This window comes from Ambystoma mexicanum, chromosome 2q (assembly GCF_040938575.1).
Source record: "Ambystoma mexicanum isolate Mex_15411 chromosome 2q, UKY_AmexF1_1, whole genome shotgun sequence".
Lineage (NCBI taxonomy): Eukaryota > Metazoa > Chordata > Amphibia > Caudata > Ambystomatidae > Ambystoma > Ambystoma mexicanum.
The window spans coordinates 512,135,545-512,150,533 of NC_090924.1; positions in this window are offsets into that span (position 1 = coordinate 512,135,545).

Consider the following 14,989-nt stretch of genomic DNA (forward strand, 5'->3'; position numbering starts at 1 on the left):
ACACTCCTGTCCTGATGAAGGCCTACACCACTAGAGCTCACCTAGCTCCACGCAAAATGGCCGAAACACTGTCGTGTTGACATGTATTATATGTTGTTGTTCAACTCTTGATTGTGCCCACACTCTATGGGCCCCCTACCTGTCTATGATTCCACTGAATTCTCTAAGCTTCCTTCCCAAGGAACCTATAGAGAATGAACAAACTGTACAAATAGATGTCTCAAATATTGACTACTTGATCATTCGTACTTAGGTACGACACTGTGTATGTCCTCATATATGAATGTCCTATGTTTTTGAAAAATACTAGTGTATTACTACACCACTGCACTTCAAAATAAAACCCTTTTGTGCAGAAGAACAGTTTCATGAGAATTCTGTGACCACCCACACAAGGGGTCCCACTCAGGGTGTAGCAGTGGTTACTCTTCAGCAGAGATCGACCTGACCTTGCTCATTCGTTTGTTGATAGCAATGTGTTCCCTATGTATCACTTTATTTCAATGTAAACTGGCTATACTAGAACACTAACAACAAGGCTGCTATAATTGACTGTGGTGAAATAATCAATGGCTGTACTGCAGTAAGATGTTTCTGGTGTTTGATGATACAATACAGCTGCTGCTGTAACAGAAATATTTTACACTTCAATCATTGCTGGTGAACATATTGCACATGCATTGACGAGTTAGTCTTAATTAGATATTAGGAGATTTTCACTGTATCAAATAACAATCTTCATATCAATCTTTTCCAGAAGATACATGGACATCTATATTAAGTGAAATAACCCCATATTTTCAGTTCCTACTGTTTCCACCCTCCCTTCCTCCTCACCTGAGTCCTCCACCGAATCCGCTTCAGGGGACTTCTTCTTCCTCCTGGAGCTCTTCTGAAGAGGGTTTCCTTTCCTTTCCTTCTTTTGAAGAAGATAGGTTCTCTCTCCCTGGGATGCCACTCTGTCGGTCAGGTGCTCCCCAACAGGGCGGTCTCCCCGGGAGCTGGCCCAGAATTACAGGGAAAAGCCTCCAGGCAAAAAAACCCTGTGAGTCTTAGTCGGAAGATCTTTGTTCCGTAGGAGACTGCTGGCAAAGCCAATGAAGACAAGAGTCCATTCCTTGAACATACTTTCAACAAGCAAGTCCAAAGGCACTTGGGAACCTGACCACTTGCGGCCACCCTAGCAGGGCGGAAGGAAGAATACTAATCCCGAACGAATACTGGAAGGCACACTGTCCAGAAAGCTGGGCGCAGAAGGATACGCTCAGCAAGGCGGAATAAAGGAGATAGAAGAAACTCAGGTAAGGAAAAGCTTAGGAAACAGAGGTAAGCTGGGAAGAGTAAACAACAGACCCACGAACGAGAGGGAGGAAAGAAGGGAAAAGGAGCCGGATGGCCAAAAGAAAAAGGGGAAAAAATGAAAAGGGAAAACAAGAATGAAGCAGGAGAAATGGTGGCGAAAACCCAAGAAAGAGGAGGAACAGAAAAGGGGGAGCAGAGGAGGAACACGGCTGAATCCAAAGGGCAGAAGCGAGAAGGGCAAAAACAGCAACGGCTAAGCAAAAGGAGAACGAGCGTGTAGCACGGAGCAATCCGATGTGCAACGCGCATAGGAGATACTGTGTTGTGTGTTTATTCATGGCGGCGGCCATCTTTGAAATCAACTAGACCGCTGCAAAGGAACGGACCAAACGTGATGGAACTAATAATGGCGCGCCAACTTTCTCATAACTTCCAGGATGGCATGACAGTATAACCTCTCTTCTTCGGCGGACCTCCCGGTCTGCCTGGATTCCGCCTATGGAATTCCCTAAGAAGGCGGGGGGCATGAATATTGGATCTTGGTTCCCAGGTACGTTCAGCTTCCGAGTAGCCTTTCCAATGTACCAGATATTGACGAATGCCTCTTCTATATCTGGAGTCTACCAGATGGGAAACCTCATATTCTTCTTCCGTGGGCGGAGTGCAAAACTCAGGCTTTGGAATCCTGTGTTGGTAGGGATCCTGTCTATATTCCTTTAATAAGGAAGAGTGGCATACTGGGTGGATTCTCTTCATAGTCGCTGGAAGGCGGAGGCAGAATGCCACTGGATTTATTTGTTCTAGTATAGGGAAAGGCCCGATGTATCCAGGGGAAAACTTCCTTCTTCTAATCCATTGAGGCAAGAATCTGGTTGACAACCAAGAAGGATTCGGCTGTCTCCTTTGATCAGCACTCTTCTTGTAACTTCTATTGCTGGTTTCCAGCATTTCGATTATGAGTTTATGGGTTTGCTTGATGGTGTTCAGTAGATGTTCTATTGAGGGGATCTTAGAGGATGTAGATAGATGTAAGGGAACATCTCCGGGATGGTAGCCATAGGTGCACTGAAAGGGACTCATCCTATAGCAGAATGAAGGGCATTATTATAGGCAAATTCTGCCATCGGAAGATAGCTGTCCCACTGCTCTTGTTTCTGGATGCAAAAACAGCATAGGTATTGTTCTAATGTGGCATTTACCCTTTCGGTCTGACCATTACTCTGAGGGTGATACCCCGATGATAGAGCCCTCTGAATACCCATCTGCTGACATAAGCAAGACCAAAAGGATGTTGTGAATTGGGAACCACGATCAGAAACGATGGTAAGAGGGATGCCGTGCAGGTGAACAATGTCCTTAAGGAAGGTGGCAGCTGTCTGAGGAGCTGAAGGAAGTCCTGGCAAATTGGAAAAATGGGCCAACTTGGAGAACGTGTAAATCATTACTGTTATGGCTGTGAACCCTTCAGATTTAGGAATATCCACAATAAAGTCCATAGAAATATGGACTAATGGTTGGTAAGGAAGAGCCTCTTGTTGTAATAGCCCCACTGGTTTACTGGTTGAATGTTTACTCAAGGCGCATGTGGGGCAGGTAGAAACATAGACTGCAACATCTCCTTGCATACCAGACCACCAGAAATATCGGGACAGGAGGTCAGTGGTAGCCTTCTGCCCCTTGTGACCTGCAGTAGGGAGATCATGACACCAAGAAATGGCTTGATCTTGAAGAGACTTGGTTGATAAGAACAATGCTTGTCCTTTCATGTATAGGCCATCCTTAAGATGTAGAGGAAATCTAGAATCTAGGCGTGTGGCTCCAGAGACGGAACCATCTCTTACTTCTTGCAGAAAATTATTAAGCACTGCAATGATTTCTTTACCAGCCAGTAGTCTTTCGCCTCTGTACAGAGAATCCCTCTTCTGTTCCATACTGCGAGATAATGCGTCGGCTAGAGTATTATCCTTACCCGGTATATAAGTGAGCGTAAAATTGAACTGTGAAAAAAAAAAATATGCCCAACGGGCATGGCGAGCGTTACGACACTCCATTTGTTGTAGAATGCGAAGATTTCAATGGTCCGTTCTTACAGAGAAGGGATGTAATGCCCCCTGTAGAAGGTGACGCCATTCTGTACAGGCCTGACGTATTGCAAGCAGCTCCTTCTCTATTACTGGATAATTAAGTTCGCTGGTGGTAAGAGTTCTGGAGAGTTATGCTGTAATGTGTTCCAATCCGTCCTCTCCCATTAGCAGAAGCACTGCCCCAATAGCACTATCTGAAGCGTCAGATTCGACTATAAACTGAAGACTTTGGTCAGGCTGTAGGAGAATGGGAGCTGTGGTAAAGGCTTGCTTGAGCTGGTTAAAAGCCTCCACTGCCTCGGCATTCCACTGAAAAGATACTCCTTTCTTTAGCAAAGCAGTGATAGCCAACACTTTCTTAGAAATGTTTGTAATGAACCTTCGGTAGAAGTTTGCCAATCCTAAAAATCGTTGGACATCTTTTACCGTCTTGGGAGTTGGCCACTTCAGGATGGCCTGAATCTTGAAAGGATCCATCTAGACACCCTCTGCAGAAAGGATGAAGCCTAGTTAGGTAATGGACGACACGTCAAACTCACATTTCTCAGGTTTGGCATAAAGATGATTCACTTGAAGGTGAGAGAGTACCTCGCGTACATGTCTCCGATGTTCTGATGCTGATGATGAATAAACCAAAATGTCGTCTAGATAGACTACGACATTCACAAAAAATAAGTCAGAAAATAACTCGTCCATGAATCTCTGGAACACTGCAGGGGCATTGACCAAGCCGAAAGGCATGACAGTGTACTCAAAGTGGCCTAGGGGAGTGCGGAGAGCCATCGTCCATTCATCACCAGATCTAAAACGCAACAAATGGTAGGCTCCCCTAAGATCCAACTTTGTGAAAATGGTGGCCCCCCAAACCGCCTCTAGTATGTCCTTTATCAATGGCATGGGATAGCGCTCCTTGATGGTCTGTTGGTTGAGGCCATGATAGTCTATGCAAGGTCTTAGCTCAGATGACCCCTTCTTTGGGATGAAAAAAAGTGATGCTGCGGCAGGGGATTTAGATTCTCGTATAAGTCCATGTTCCAAGTTGGTCTTGAGGTAGTCTTTCAAAGCCTGTCGTTCTGGGATTTAAAGGGGATACATTCTACCAAAAGGAATGGAGGCTCCAGGGATAGTCTCTATGGCACAGTCCTCTCTACGGTGAGGAGGAAGGAGATGATGAGCCTTATCTTCAAAAACTTCGGAGAAGTCCTGATATTGAATGGGCACAGGATTGATGACTACTGGTGATGCTTCGTCTTGGACACCCTGGAGAGGTGCTAACGTAGACTTATCCAAACAGTGATTTCTGCAGTAGGAGGAAGTGAAGGACACTGTATTTTCATACCAGGCAATAGAAGGGTTGCGAAGACGCAACCATGGCATACCCAATATTATGGGAAAATGGGCTGCCTTAATGAGTTCAAATACGATCTCCTCCTCATGCTTAAATACAGTCACCCTGACTGGGAGGGTCTTCCACTCAATGGATCCAGATGATAGAGGGGAACCATCCACACCTTCGACTGGAACTGATCTGACGTTACAGCGGGTAGGAAGGGTGTTCTCATGAGCCCAACTGATATCGTGAAATTTGCCGGCTGCCCCGCAGTCCAGCATGGCTAGAACTTCCCATTCCTTGCCAGCCGAGACAGTCTCACCTTAACGACCATGAGGCTACTGTCATCCGAGTCTTTGGATACTCTGGAATCATTACAGGGACTGATAGCTATCACCCCTGACCTATCCCTGTTTAGGTTCGGGGCACCGCGTTTCCCGACCGCCTTGGTGGGGCTTCTGGGCAGTTTCTTAAAAGATGTTTCTGAGAGCCACATTACATACATAAAACAAGTTCTTTTCTTCCCTTTCGTTCATCGGCTGTAAAAGGTCCTCTGGCTGTACCTATCTGCATCGGCTCTTCTCCGGAGGGTGCTACAGTCTTCTCATTCGTAGGGTGGGAATGCAGCTAAGGAGACAGGTAAGTATGACTTCGTCTCTTTTCATTCTTGCGCTCACATAGACAGAACTCCATCTGTAAGGCGAGGGTGACCAACGCTTGAAAAGTTTGAGGGCGAGTAGTTCTTGCCAACTCATCTTTTAAATCTTCATGGAGTCCTCAGTGGAACAGAATTTGTTGTGCTGAGTCCGGCCAGCCGGCCTCTGCCGCCAGGTCTGAAGGGCTGAGGCATAGGTCTGTACATCTTGAGACCTCTGTCGTAAGTCGACCAAGGCTTCATAAGTGGAGTATTGAACTTCTGGTTTTTCAAAACGAGTCATGAATTGTTGGGTAAACAGCGCATAGTCATTAGTGACCAGGTCTGATCTGGTGATCAAAGGTGATCAAAGGGGCTGCCCATGCCAGGGCATTGCCCACCAAATTAGATACTAGGAACCCCACCTTCGCCCTATCAGTCTCGAAGGCTCGGGGCTAGAAAGTGTAGTACATAAGACAGGCATCCAGAAACTCTTTCAAAGACTTTGGTTTGCCGTCATATTTCCAGAAGGGCAATGGGTAGGGAGGTAAATCACCCCGGGTCCATTCATCTCTAGTAGCAATTCGGCTACTTGTTGTCTTATGGCAGCATTTTGAGAGCAGAGGGTCTGCATCTCAGTTGCCAAACCATAGATGGCGGTAATCAATTTGTGATACTGTTCTAAGGAGGCCATGGTCTCTGTAAGGTGTTGCACTCTGTCAGTTCCTACTGTTTTCAACCTCCCTTCCTCCTCACCTGAGTCCTTCACCGAATCCTCTTCAGGGGACTTCTTCTTCCTCCTGGAGCTATTCTGAAGAGGGTTTCCTTTCCTTTCCTTCTTTTGAAGAAGATAGGGTCTCTCTCCCTGGGATGCCACCCTGTCGGTCAGGTGCTCCCCAACAGGGCGGTCTCTCCGGGAGCTAGCCCAAAATTACAGGGAAAAGCCTCCAGGCAAAAAAACCCTGTGAGTCTTAGTCGGAAGATCTTTGTTCCATAGGAGACTGCTGGCAAAGCCAATGAAGACAAGAGTCCGTTCCTTGAAGATACTTTCCACAAGCAGGTCCGAAGGCACTTGGGAACCTGACCACTTGCGGCCACCCTAGCAGGGCGGAAGGAAGAATACTAATCCCGAGCGAATGCTGGAAGGCACACTGTCCTGAAAGCTGGGCGCAGAAGGAGCAGAAGGAGATGCTCAGCACGGCGGAAAATGGAGATAGAAGAAACTCAGGTAAGCCAGGAAAAGCTTAGGAAACAGAAGTAAGCTAGGAAGAGTAAACAACGGACCCTCGAACGTGAGGGAGGAAAGAAGGGAAAAGGAGCCGATGACCGAAAGAAAAAGGGGAAAAAATGAAAAGGGAAAACAAGAATGACGTGGGAGAAACGGTGGCGAAAACCCAAGAAAGAGGAGGAACAGAAAGGGAGGAACACGGCTGAATCCAAAGGGCAGAAGTGAGAAGGGCAAAAACAGCAACAGCTAAGCAAAAGGAGAACGAGCGTGTAGCACGGAGCAATCCGAGGTGCAACACGCATAGGAGATACTGTGGTGTGTGTTTATTCGTAGCGGCAGCCATCTTGGAAATCAACTAGACCGCTTCAAAGGAATTGACCAAATGTGATGGAACTAATAACGGTGCTGCCAACTTCCCCATAGCTTCCTGGATGGCATGACACATATCAACATGCAATCCCCTCCAGTTCACCAGGCATGCAAATTCACATTACCTGGGGTGGCATTTTTTAAAATGGCTGCTACAATTGACTGAAACCATATCTGTAATGGATCACTATCCAAATCAATTCAGAATATAAGCATCTATATGTGTGCCACCTTTGATGGTTTTATTACAAAATTCGCAATACTCATGAAAGTTGTGGCTATGCCATCCCACTGTTTAGAAATGAAAGCCCCATCAGTCTTTCATTTGAAATCAGATGTTCTAAATTGAAAGTGTGTTTGCTGATTAAACGTCTTGTATACAATGTGTATGTAATCTCCATTTAGTGTCAGGTTGATTCTACTTTGTCAATTGGCCAAACATATTTGGTTGAAGGTTGGGCTGCTGCTTTTTTGGGTTTACTGGGGCAATGGGGAGTGTGAAGGCATCATGAAGTAAGACACAGAAAACAGTTTCAAATTTCTAATCAAATGTTTTATTTTACTTGATGATCAGGATTGAGTAAGGCCTAACTTGCTCTATACTAAGGTGGGATTTCCCTACCTAGAGAAAACTAAGAATAGTCTGTGTCAGTAAGTTCATATCAAAGGCCTGTCTGTGTCCAAAACCTAAATTTGCTCTCAGAACAAACTATACAATGTTTGGGGATGTCAGCTATAAAATTAATAGTGTTCAAAATAAAGTTCCAAGCTTCTTTGAAGCTCTTGGCTTGCAATCAGCTTCCTCTTTTGCAAGTTCAGAAAAGTTTAAAAACCCCCTGAGTTCCCATCCCCAAGAGTTCAATACAGTTCCCAAAGTCTCAGGTTCCCTTCCCCAAGAGTTCAGCACAGTTCACAAAGTCTCGGGGTCCCCGTCCCCAAGAGTTTAAATCTTCCAGGTTTCCAAAATAACACCAGTTCAAATCTTCCAGCTTTCCAAAACAATACCAGTTCAAATCTTCCTGATTTCCAAAAACAATACCAGTTTAAATCTTCAGGTTTTCCAAAATAAATAGCAGTTCGGATTTTTGGTAATCCAGGTTTTTCACCAGTTCACATAGATTGCTCTGTTTCTTCATTTCAAACTCACATCCACAACTGTTGCTCAATATAAGCTTATTTATATTTACTTTCCTTGGTTCTTTCCAAGAAGGGGGCCCTTGGTCTAGGCGCAGTTGTCGGACCACCTGGTCCACCCATTATCGGTCACACAACAGATACCCCTTTGAACTTTGTTACACTTTCTGTAATATTCTGGCTTTTGTCAACACAGGTTTTCTCTTAACCTGAAGTTCCTTGTTCTCCTGTCTCTTTGGCCAATAGTCAGTTTCTCACTTCATACCCTAATTGGTCATCTTTTGGCTTTGCCAACACTTGTGTCTCACACAATTCATTGTGTGGTGTCTACTATTAGCACTACCCTGCTTTCATTTTATTCATAAGTGGTCATTACTTGCTTTTGTTCTATGCAGTATCCAAATGTGCTCACAATCATTCAGTCAGTTCAGTCTTCATTATTACTCGTTTCAACTTTCAAAAGTGCTTGTAATAGCTTGCAGCTTGTTCAGTATTTAAAACCACATTGTTGCCCTTCCAAAGTGCTTGTAGCAGCTTTCAGTTTATTCAGCATTCAAACATTCTTGTTTCCAGTTTCTGGAGCGCCCCAGTATGAGTGTTCGCTCCTTTTCACTCACTGGTTATTTACGGTAGCTCCTTCGGGTTTCTCCATTCTGCTTTCTGGCTTCTATTTGCTATGCTTATCTCTCGCGAGAGGCACAGCAAGCAACGCTCGCCAGCCTGGAATTCTGCAGTGAGTAGCTCCACTCTTCCTCAGCTGCAGCTACTGAGAGCACCACTCGCTCTCTTGGAGTCCTGTGGCCATCAGAAGTCTTTGGTGCCCCACAGCTACAGGGACGACAGCAGGATCCTAGACCCTCTCATGGCCAGCCTTCTCGCCAGTATTTCTCTCTCACTCCTGCTCTGCATGGCTTCTCTTAAGCCAGTTCCTCTCCAGCCCGCTCCTATTCTCCAGCCTGCGTCCTCCTCTACAGGCCACCTAATTATTACATATTGCATAATGGCTGCCACTACACTCCTTGATATTAGTAGTCAGGAATGTTACATTGGGCTCCCCCCCACTAGAGACAGAATTAATCCTACCTAATCTGCCAGATACAGTTATAAATAACTTTGCCATCTTTCATCGAAACACTTTTATGCGCTAGGGATAGGAGCCTATGCTTCCCAGCCATGCACTACAACTAATAGAAATTCCAAACTCTGTGCTAGACTTACTAAATTGCACAAGCCACCTAGGAGATCTCTTCCATGAACAAACCTGAAAATAAATTGCCAACATAGTACAAAACTTAACCACACCAATCACCCCTCCTCCCCATCAGCCCCCAACACTAAGGCCTCCTAGACATAAGGCCAAGCCCATTGCTACAAATATATCTTCTCCCGCCCAGATCAAAGTTGAAACTGAGACACATTCCTTTAAAGGAGCACTCCTCAATGCAAGATCGCTGGTTGCCCATGCCCTAGACATAGCTGGCCTAATCACTGAAGGTAATTTGGACTTCCTCGCAATAACAGAGACCGGGCTACATAATGCTGCAGGACCGTCACTCATGCTAGCTATCCGAGACGGTTACATTATATCCAGGCAAGACCGAGAGAGCTCCTGGGGCGGTGGAATTGCCATTATATCTAAAATGAGCTTATCGCTAAGACTAGCCCCCATTCAAATTTTGCAATCATGTGAAATCCTTACTACCAAACTCCTGATAAACAACTCCCAATCACTTACTATTCATCTAATTTACAGGCCATCTGGTCCTCTTGGGACCTTTGAGGAGGACCTGCACAGTTTATTAACTAACAATGTCAAAACGACCTCACAACTACTGCTACTAGGTGATTTTAACTTAGGCTTTAACAATCCAGCGGGTAAGCACGCCTTGGACATAGCCAATACCATTAACTCGCTAGGATTGTCTCAAAAAGTGAACAATCCCACCCATACGAAGGGGAGAATATTAGATTGGGTTGCTGATTGTAACTGTACAGGTGACATTTCCTCCATCTCTCCACAACTCTGGACAGACCACTCACTGGTGTCCTTTAATCTACTAACCACCAGACCATCTCCTACAGCCTCGCTAATGGCGCCACCATGCCTAACTAAAAATAAAAAGAATATGACAGTGGCCAAAATTATCCCCGCTATCCTCCCAACATTAAATGCACTGCCAGACAATCTAGACCCTACTACATTAGTCCATGAGTACAACAAAATCATGCTTGCTACTATGGAAAAAATTGCCCCACTTAAACTTAGAACAAACAAACCCAAAGCCCACCTTAATAAATGGTTCCACCTGAATTAAAGGCCTTACGCCTTACAAAGAGAAAATGTGAAACCGCCTGGAGACTATGCCCATCCAACGAGATCAAAGCAAACTTAACCTCTATCTCTCAGCACTATAAAAATTAAGTCTGCCTGGCAAAACGGAACTCCTACGATGAATGCATTGCCAATTCTAACTCAAGCATGAAGGAACTCTTCTCCATACTGAAAGAACTAAAATCACCCATTGCCACACCGGATACTTGTACCAAGGATCAGACCTGGTGTGCAGACATCCAACAGGCGCTAGCAAATAAATACACTCCAAAATAAAATACAGCTAAAAAAAGACTCTCTGAACCTACAGCACTTGTCCAACCCGCGGCCCAATGATACACCCAATACCCAGACAAACAAATTTTACTTCACCAAAACTTCTACCCTAGAGGTAGAGAAAATTATCCTATCTCTCAAACCTTCCAACTGCAAAGGCGATATCTGCCCAGCACAGATAATGAAAGGCACTGCCAGAGACCTATCACCTTTAATTTCTAAACTGATCAATACTTCCTTCTCCACAGGCAACATTCCCGCCAATTTAAAACAATCTTGAGTTCTCCCACTCCTTGAGAAGCAGACTTTAGATCCCCTCATCCCCACAAACTACCACCCCATTACTACGGTACCATTTTTACTTAAAATACAGGATAAAGTTGCACATACCCAGATTTAAAAGTACCTTGAACTGCATAAGCTCCTAGGAGCTAGACAATCTGGCTTCTGTCCACTACATGGGACTGAAACGGCCCTTATTGATTTAAAGACCCAAATTGATGAGCTGAGAGATAAAGGAAAGACAGCACTCCTCCTCCTACTTGATCTCTCATCTGCATTCGATCTTGTGGACCACAAGGTCCTCTGCAGACACTTGGATTCAGCAGCTCACTTTTCTACAAAGGCTATCGGATGGATAGAATCATTCCGGAGTGAGAGAACTAGGAGAGTGTTCTCCCCTTCGGCAGCGGCAGACCCCACACCTATCTTGTGCAGTGTCCCTCAGGGCTCATGTGTCTCCCCAACTTTATACAACATTTTCACCAAAACCTTGTTTGATAATCTGGACCATCTGGGTATCACCTACACTAACTATGCAGATGATACACAGATTCTCCTCCTGCTTTCTGGGGAGCATAACAAGGACCTGGAGTTGGTGAATAGGGTATATCTTATCATCCAGGCATGGATGGCAACACATGGCCTATGCCTGAATGATGATAAGATGAAGTTGATAATCCTGGGTACGCACTCTAACATTAATAAACCAGGCCTGGAATACTCTGCTTTCAGTATAGACGGAAATATCATAAAGGTATCTAAGGAAGTAAAAACTCTTGGTTTTTACCTTGATTCCACCATGTCTTTTACTAAACAGGTTAATTCCCTGGCCTCGGCTACTGCTTACACCTGTAAGATGATAAGAGCTGGCAAGCCCTTCCTATCTAATGACAGTTGCATGAATGTGGCTAGAGCCTAAATACTTTCCAGACTCGAATATTGCAATGCCCTTTACAGCGGTGCAAACAAAGCCATTATTCAAAGGTTACAAATTCTACAAAATAATGCCTTAAGAGCTGCGCTCAGCATAAACAAAAGAGTACATATCTCCTCGATTAGACGCCAATACAAATGTCTCTCCACTGACAACAAAATACAGTTAAAAATGATCTCCTTGACCCATAAAGTTTTAAATAATGCTGCTACTAGCTACCTTATGGATAAACTAAACAGAAAAACATCCTTCAGACAAACAAGAGCTGCCAACACCAATTTCCTTGTATTACCAAGATTCAGACTATCCATGATTGGTGGCCACAGCTTTCCTGTGAAGGCTGCTAACCTCTGGAACTCCTTGCCACATAACTTGAGAGCAGACCAACCCTACCTATACCTTAGAAGGAACTACATTAAATATATCAATTCTATCGACCACTAGGCACCTTGTTGCCCTCCAACTAGGCTGCTTCAGCACACTAGTCCATTCTAACTGCACTGTATATAACCTGTATTCTTAGAATCCTAGCTGAACATAGTTAAATTCCCTGAATTATATTTGTAAATTATTCTGTGTTTCTGTACATTATTTTGCTATTTGTACAAATATGTAACTATGTAATTTGCACAAATCTGTAACTATGTAAGCCTTGCATCTTCTTACTGCTGCGCCCTGTTACCTTTGGGTTTGGTGCACATTAAAAATAAACAAACAAACAAATAAAAATAAACAAACAAACAAACATCTGTCCCTCTGTGCTGGACAGTCACTGTTTGTATACACCCAGAACTTGTTAAATGACCTCAGGTGCGAGTCATTGACTTTAATTGCCTGACCATGGTGAAACCTATTAGCTGGATATATCTGGCTGTTCCAGCTCAACTCCTCCACATCCTTCTTCTTTGACTCAGTGCCAGAGTGGTGTTTGGGGAGGTATACATTAAAGTAAGTGTCCCTAATTCTGTGTTGTCTCCTTTTCATTTTGGTGTTTGGATAATATGTGTCTGCATTAACAGGAAGAGGCTGATCTGTGTTTGCATTAAGAATATGAGGTTGATATATGTTTATCTAACCCATATGAGGATGTGCCCTCCTAATTGGTTTCTTCCTCATCCCAGCATAAAAATGGCATTTCTCAGGGACATTTTGTAAGGAAGAAAAGGGGAAGGGCTGACAGTAACCACCCAGGTGATCCTCCCTCGCATATCCACCTCCAGGATTGGGATAGAAAAGTGATGGCTTTTTCCTGGCCACCTGAGCAGAGGATGCCAGGGGAAAAGAAGTGAGGATGCCCTCAGGTTATTCACAGGAGGTACACTGAGGCATGGCAGTACCACTTTGAAAATGTGCCTAGTAAAGGTGCCTTTCTGATTTCTGTTTATACTATTCTTCAGTTCTTTATTATATGATAACCATTGTCTTTGTATGTTTTCCCTGTGTCCCCTCCACTTGTGTCATGCCCTATAAGCACAGAATCGCTTCTTTGTTAGATGTATTACAGGTATTAATTATTGACGCATGCTGCTATGTTTGAATTGGGTTTATCGTTCTGACCAGTTTTAATAACGGTGTTAAAATAATCAGACTATATCATACAGTTTCTACTTTGCTGTTATGCATTTGAGAATTGGCACTTGGAATGTGAAAGGTATTAATTTTACCTTTAAAAGACGAAAGAGGATTTTCCATTTGGCTAAGCTGAAACTTGATATTGCATACATACAGGAAACTAATTAATCAAACCATGGGTTGGGCAGTTCCCCTAAGCTCTAGATTGTCATAAAAAGGTGGGGTTACTATTCTAATTGCAAAGAAATTGAAATGTCAAGTCATAGCAGAAGACAAAGATACAGATCGCCATCTGGTAATGGTCGATGTGTTGATCAATGATATTCCAGTCTCTATTGGTAATTTATATGGTCCTACAAACTCAGACCCATATTTTTGGAGCTTCTTCAACACCAAGTTAGCTTCTCATAACTATGAAAGGTTTATTTGTTGTGCTGACTTTAATCAAACAAGGGACATTAGCATAGGACCATAGGTCTACATCTAGATTTACAAGTATCAAGACTCATAAAAGTTGTATGAAAAAAGTAGTATGAACTTCATACAAGATATCAAATTAAGCAATTCTTGGTGTCTGGCTAACCCCAATTTAAGGATTTTACTTTCTTTTCTCACCCACACTCTTCTTTTTCAAGATTAGATTACACTTTTGTCAATCCTCTACTTACGTCTGCCATACAATCATCCCATTTTGGTGCCCTTACTATTTCTGATCATTCCCCAGTAATTACTACATTGGAATGTTAGGAGACTCAACCAATCACTCATAAAGGACAACAATGTAATTGAAGGTGTCCATCATTTTAGTTCTGATTTCCTTGAAACAAGTTTAGCTTTGATACTTCCATTCATAACAATTGGGATTTATCGTTGTTTAAGCTTTATTCAGAGTAGTCCTTTAGCACAGAACAATACAATCACAATTACAATTAATAAAATCACTTTCAATTGACATAAAATACAATAAAAGCCACAAATAATAATTCCACAAACGGTAAAACCATGCACTTCATAGGGAAGAATGAAACCGTTTTTGAAAAAGGGATCTATATAAAGGCACATTGAGGTGTTATATTATTTAGTTTGTCACTGCTAAAAAAAAGTGTTTTTAGAAATACACAATGTATATGCTTAACACAATTAAAACGTTAGAAGTGTCCTTTCTTCATAATACTGTTGATTCGGTCTTAAAGGAATTAAATGTAAATATTATGAGATTAAAATAAAGCGAGCAAATTCTCAGCCTCCTACTTAAAACACAACAGGGACAAAGATACAATTGTTCATATTAAAAGTGACAATGACACGTGTATTACAAATAACACCAACATCTCAGAAGTCTTTTTTAATCTAAGCTTCATAAAAATGATTCATATATTAAGAATGAGGCTATTGATGATTACTTGTCAACAATTCAAAACTCACAAAATAATTTGATCAATCTTTCTAATTTAGACCTTCCACTAGAATTACATTTGAAAAAAAGGAAACCACCAGGCCTGATGGATTACC